This window comes from Vicia villosa, linkage group LG1 (assembly GCF_029867415.1).
Source record: "Vicia villosa cultivar HV-30 ecotype Madison, WI linkage group LG1, Vvil1.0, whole genome shotgun sequence".
Classification (NCBI taxonomy): domain Eukaryota; kingdom Viridiplantae; phylum Streptophyta; class Magnoliopsida; order Fabales; family Fabaceae; genus Vicia; species Vicia villosa.
The window spans coordinates 215,697,914-215,705,189 of NC_081180.1; positions in this window are offsets into that span (position 1 = coordinate 215,697,914).

The following is a 7,276-nucleotide window of genomic DNA, read 5'->3' on the forward strand; positions in this document are numbered from 1 at the left end:
AGCGTACCACCCAGTGGTCCTCCGAAGCAAGCGGCAAGAAAAGGCGGTGCTTTTGTGCCTCGATACCGGGCGACACTCGCAACAATGGTTGATATGTCCGATATGAAGGATGGTGCTTTACGGGAAATCGATATGGATGAAAGTGTCTTCGGTATTGAGTTCAAGTCACATATTACAATTGAAGACTTGCAAGAGATTTTTAACCATGATCAACTAGGCGTCAGTAATATGCAATCATACATCCGGTAATATTCACTCATCCGATATATTATTTAATTAGTCCCACAATATAATTTATTTACACTTTTCAATGAAAAGAATCTAATGTTTATTATGTTTTTATTTAAGGTTGTTGTATGACAGAGTGTTGCGCGGGACTGCATTGTCTAACAGATTCCGGTTCGTGTCTTCCGCCCATTGCAGCGGAATGGAAATTGTTTCGGATCCGGAATCTGTTAGACAGCGCTTAGTCAATAGATTCATGTCCACCGGCAATACAGAATGTCTGCATCTTTGGGCGTATAATACCCGACCAGTAGGGTTAGTTTCTCATTCTTTATTCATCTAATCTCTGTTTCTTTAGTGTATAGCAATATTTTCATATAACCTATTGTTTTAATTTATAGAGCACACTGGTTGCTGCTTGCTATCAACCCGATAAGGGAAGTCGTGTATTATCTGAATTCGGTAAAGGGTGAATGGACCAATTATCCGGCCATGAAGGAAATCGTTGATTTGTAAGTGGGATCGTTCTAAATATATATTCGTGTATATTTATATATTTACTTATTTGTGGGATTGATCTAAACATATGCTTTTATATATTTGTTAATTAGATCAATACAAGTATTCCGTAGTCAACGGGACGCACAGGTATCCCGGACTAAATCAAACAACATCACCTGGATCGAAGTGCAGGTACATTACTTTTCACAAATTTGCTTATAACATTTATGCTACTTGGTAAAACAAGACAACTTATATAGAATCTTATTTGTTTTTCTATGTAGTGTCCGCTACAGCGTAACAGTTCAGACTGCGGATACTTTGTATTGAGGTTTATGAAAGAAATCATTCAGGCGAATCAATTAGAGATTCCTCCCACGGTATAAAGTTATAACTTAAGATAATTTCATATAATTTATTACATTTACCTAAATATATTATTCATATTATGTTTTTGTTTTATAGTACCTTGACGAATTCCGTGCTGCTGGGTACTCGAAGCTAAAGTTAGAAGAAATCAAAGAGGAATTGTGTCAATTTTATATTAAGCTATTTTTCATGCAGATTTGAACTATAATATTGTTGATTTTGTAATGATGTATATATATAATTTTGTAATGATGTATATATATAATTTTGGATATTATAATGGTATATATTAGTATATATATTGTCTTACTGATGGCTGAAATAATATAGTCGAAAATATATTACAGGTCGAAAATATATTACAGGTCGAAAATATTACAGGTCGAAAACATTACAGGTCGACTGGGAGGATTAAATTATAGGCTGCACATAAAAATACCTCATTTAGCAACTACAGCGCTTCTAAAAAGCGCTCTTAAAGGTCCACATACTAGAGCGCTTCTTAGTAAAAGCGCTGGCAAAGACCAGTAAAAAAGCAAAAAAAATTAAAAAATTACGCAGCATACAAAAGCGCTTTTGGAAAAGCGCTCTGGTAGGCCCCCCTATGAGAGCGCTTTTTCTGGAAAAAGCGCTCTCATAGGGGGGCCTACCAGAGCGCTTTTCCAAAAGCGCTTTTGTATGCTGCGTAATTTTTTAATTTTTTTTGCTTTTTTACTGGTCTTTGCCAGCGCTTTTACTAAGAAGCGCTCTTAAAGGGGGGTCTACCAGAGCGCTTTTTCCAGGAAAGCGCTCTTATAGGGGGTCCTACCAGAGCGCTTTTTCCAGGAAAGCGCTCTTAAAGGGGGGGTCTACCAGAGCGCTTTTAAAAGCGCTTTCGTAGCCTACGCCAGCGCTGGCTTTGGCAGCGCTTTAAAGCGCTGTTAAAGGCCAAAAAAAGCGCTGTGAAAGCCCTTGTACGGCGTAGTGTAACATTAATCCATGACATACACCATTACATGTCATTCACACAACCATATAATGATTACGTCATCAATAAGTGCCTACCAATTCTATCCTATCATATAGATAATAACATTGGCTTCCTAACGCTTCAAACGGCGCATAAAAAGGAGTTACGGATCAAAAGTTATGTAATATAGAAGTTTCATAAAATTCCACACAGCAAAGTTCGCTCTGCGGCCCTCTAGCGCGCTTCCCCAAACTAAATCCAGAAACGTTCAACTTTCACAGCCTCGCGATGCGGGCCAAGTTCTCTTAGTGGACTCGCGATTTTCTCAAAATTGCTCCTAGACTTCGCTTAGCGGCCTGAGCTCGCTATGCGGACTCGCGAAAATGCAGAAAAATTGCGGAGAACTCAGTTCTGCGAAATGGAGATTCTACCACTCAAAATCACTTTCATATAGGGATGGCAACGGGTCGGGTGCGGGTTTCACACTACTCAAACCTGAACCCGAAATCGGCACCCGAACCCGAACCCAAACCCAAATACTGTTCGGGTGACAAAACAACACCCACGCCCACACCCGCTGGGTTTCGGGTTTTTTCACTCAAACCCGAACCCGTAACAAAATACACAAAATATATTTTTCATACAATTTTCCTACAACTTTCCACAATATATATATATATATATATATATATATATATATATATATATATATATATATATATATATATATATATATATATATATATATATATATATATATTTATTTATATATATTTATATATATATATATAAATATATATATATATATTTATATATATTTATATATATATATATAAATATATATATATATATATATATATATATACTTATATAAAAACGGGTGTGATTTCGGGTTTAGGATACGGGTTTCACACTACCCAAACCCGAACCCGAAATATCGGGTGGCACCCGAACCCAAACCCAGTCAACTCGGGTTTTCACCCGTTGACTCAGGTTCGGGTGCGGGTGGGCCCCGCGGGTTTGGGTCTGCTTGCCATCCCTTCTTTCATACAATGAGAAATAGTATCTACAACCAGTATTTAGCATCTATTATCAACAATATATACTAAAAACATGTTTAAAAGCACAAATCTCATGAATATAGCATAAACCCTAACATTTCCAAATCTATGAAATTGATGAATAGAAATTATACACAAATTATACACACAACATTACCCAATTCATATAAACCTATATTAATTTAACCAAATGCTCAACCAATCATTCATCAATTTCAGCATTCATCAACAACAAGAAAATTGCAATTCTCACACCAACATGTATATTAAAGCATAGAATCAAATCCCCACTATAACCTATCATCATACAAACTGATAGAGGGGTATAATAGTATTTATAATTAGTATTGTTATTGGATTCTAGTTATAATTGGGCTTTTTAGTAGTGTTTGAGGTTTAAGTCTATTATCCATTAAGGGTATTATATAATGTAGTCTCATTGAGACATTGAGAATCAATCAATGAAATCAAAGTTAATTTTATCTATATTTTTCTTAGCTTAATTTTAATGTCTTTCTCTTTTTATTGTTGAACCCTAATTTCATAGTCTTGGTAGGATAGCTTCCTATCAATTGGTGCTTTCATCCATGTACTCAAATCCTCCTATGGATTATCCTTATCATACACCTTCATTTCCATACCACTCCACCATAGACACCACTCCTACCATACCCTCCTTTCCATCTTTTCCATGGGAAATTTTTACACCTTCTTACACTCATGTTGCATCTTCATCACCAAGTTTGTATTTCAATCATTGTTTTTCACCACATACTCATTACTCATATCCATGGAACACTCCTCCAATTCCCCCACAATCATACATCTATCATACACCCCCCCCAACATTATACCCAGCTCATTCACCCATTTCAAATCTAACATATCTAGTGAAGAAGAAATCATGTCGGTTATCTATTAAGAAAAACAAACAAAAATGCAGAAATAGAAAGATGATGAAAAAGGTAATGAAATTTATTTTACCACCTTATTCTTTGGGTTCTTTCACTTTATCCGATCCCATTTCCAATGAATCTGTATGCGTGACGCGTGATTTACTATCTCAATCTTCTGACTCAACCTCAAATTTCATTTCCGATATGGACACTGTTACTGACTCTAATTGGGATTCGTCATACGGGATGCTTAACGCCACCGCAACCCATCCATTACTAATTTCGGATGACGAAGAGGAACTGATTGAAGAAGAGGAGGAGCCAGATCTGGATTCCGTGAATTTCATCAAGAAAATTTCCGTTCATGAAGATTTTGCTGCTGAATCTCGAGTTGTTAGTGAAAGCGTTCAAAATCCTTTACCAAATTTGAAGGAACAACTCAATTCAGATTCGATTGCAACTCAAACCCTTGTTCCAATCTTAGCCCTATCCAACGTGAATTCAGAGCTCCTTATCGACGACGTCGATATCGTGAAATCTGAGTTCCTTTTTCTAGAACAAGATGTTGGTGAAGAACAAAGAGCAACAACAGCTTCGTCGTTACCACCTCCAAAGCCACCAGATCCTACTCTCGACATCAACAATTCCATCACTCATCCACAACTTCTTTCTGAGAATAATTTTCTCTCCGGCGAGGTTCCTGAATTCGTGTACGGTTTGCAGAATTTGACACGGTTGAGTTTAGCTTATAACAACTTCAGCGGTGAAATTTCTTCAGGTTTCAACAAGCTCTCTCGTTTGGATACACTGTCTCTAGAACAAAACAGGTTCGCAGGTTCTGTCCCTGACCTTAATGTTTCTCCCTTACATGTATTCAATGTGTCATTTAACAATTTAACCAAACCGATTTCGTCGAGGTTTTCTCTTTTAGAAATAAGAGCTTTTTCGGTAAATGAGCTTTGTGGGAGTCCCCTTCAAATACATTGTCTTGGAAACAATGATAGAAATAAGAAAAATGGGTTATCCCAAATCTGCAGAGGCCTCGGAGCCATCGATGAAGACTACAACGAAAATCGACTCGGTTACTCCAAAGGCGAATACTGTTTCAGTAACTTGAACGACATGCTAAGGTTTTTGAGACGTGACGATCCGCGAACACGTGATGTGTTCAAGCAAGTGTGCAAATGGAATATAGTTTCTAAGGATTTGGTACCGATTATCGATCATTACCACGAAGATGGTAGTATGCTTCTGAATGTAGTGAAGGTTTTGGTGTTCCTTACAATGCCAATTGAGCCTGGTTCCATTGATGTATCTCAGCAGTTGGAGTATTTATGGGATTTGAAGTTTGCAGTGACTAACAATCTTGAGTCTCTCGATGACGGTTTCTACAGTGGCAAAACCAAAGATGATCCCATGGATTACTACTCCGACTACGATGATGATGCTGATGATTACTTTGATGATAGCGATAATTCTGACCCCGCCGATTCTCGCAGACCTGAGAAAAATTTTACTATATTGAAAGAATCAGATATCTGTCAATGGCAGGATGTTGATATCAGTAGAGTAGCAGCTGCTCTTTCCATACCGCGTGGTACTGCGAGTATCCTACTTTCTCATTATAATTGGAATGTCAGTAAAGTGAATGATGCTTGGATTGCTGATGAAGAGCAAGTTAGAAAAACAAATGGGTTGTTGGCGAATAAAGTTTATATGAATCATGATGCCAATGAGCTTACTTGTGGCATATGTTTTAAATTTTATCCTCCTTTGAAGATTCAAACTGCTTCTTACAGCCATCCATATTGCTTTTCATGTTGGGGAGGTAATATTGGAAATTCAATTAATGACGGTCTAGGATGTTTAATGCTGAGATGTCCTGATCCCTCTTGCGGTGCTGCTATTGATCAAGATATGATTAATCTTTTGGTATCTAATGAAGATAATGAGAAGTATGAATGTTACCTTCTTAGATCTTACATTGAAAATAATAAGAAGACCAAGTGGTGTATTGCTCCTTGTTGCGTGCATGCGGTTAATTTTTATGCTGGCAGTGAAAGTTATGATGTCTCTTGCCTATGTTCATATAGCTTTTGCTGGAATTGGCAGACAATAGTAATTGGAGTATCCTTCTTGCCTTTTCTTCTTACAACAAAGTATATTTCTAAGAAGAAAAAGAATCTCTTTTGGGTGGCTGCACTTTCAACTATGATATGTGTTATTGTCTATTTTTTCTGTTTACATTACAAGGGCAGTCAAGAAAGGGGTAGCAATTGTGAAACATACTGAAGATGGTGGAATAAACAGGGGAACAAATAGTGTTAGAAATTCTATTGAAGTCCTATTGTTGTTAGTTAGTGTAGAATTTTAGAACCTTGAGGACAAGGTTCAAGTGAACCCGGCGGCAATGATAGAGGGGTATAATAGTATTTATAATTAGTATTGTTATTGGATTCTAGTTATAATTGGGCTTTTTAGTAGTGTTTGAGGTTTAAGTCTATTATCCATTAAGGGTATTATATAATGTAGTCTCATTGAGACATTGAGAATCAATCAATGAAATCAAAGTTAATTTTATCTATATTTTTCTTAGCTTAATTTTAATGTCTTTCTCTTTTTATTGTTGAACCCTAATTTCATAGTCTTGGTAGGATAGCTTCCTATCACAAACCCTTATAATGAAAGAATCTCACCCTTACCTTGGTTTGGATTGAAGACAACTCTAATCCTCCAATGGGGTTTGCCCTAGCTTCCTCTCCTCTTCTCTTCTTCTTTCACAAAATGTCACTTCTAACTTTCTTTTCCCCAAATTTCTCTTGTTTTGATATTCTTACTAACTTCTTATTATTACTAATGGGCTTAAATTAACACCTCCCAAATGCTACTACTAACTCTAAGTTAGACCCAATACTAATAATCTCATCATGTTATTACTAATAATTACCTAATAAAATAACATAATACCAATTAATTCCATAATTATCAAATAATTCATAAAACACACCATAAAATAAATAATTAAAATAAAATGGGTGTTACACCATCTCTCTATTTCGGATTCCAAAACAGAACAATTATCAGTTCCATTCACTAGAAAATGTCTTAGTGTTGAGAGTCAAAAATAAGGGTGACAAAACGGGTCCGGCCAATTGAGCATGCCCGTTTTGCCCGTCATTTAGTGCGGGCCAAGCCTGAATTTAGACCCGCGCTTTTTAGTAAGCCCGCCCCGTCCCGCACCGTAAAAAAACGGGGCGGACGTGGGCAGCCCGCAG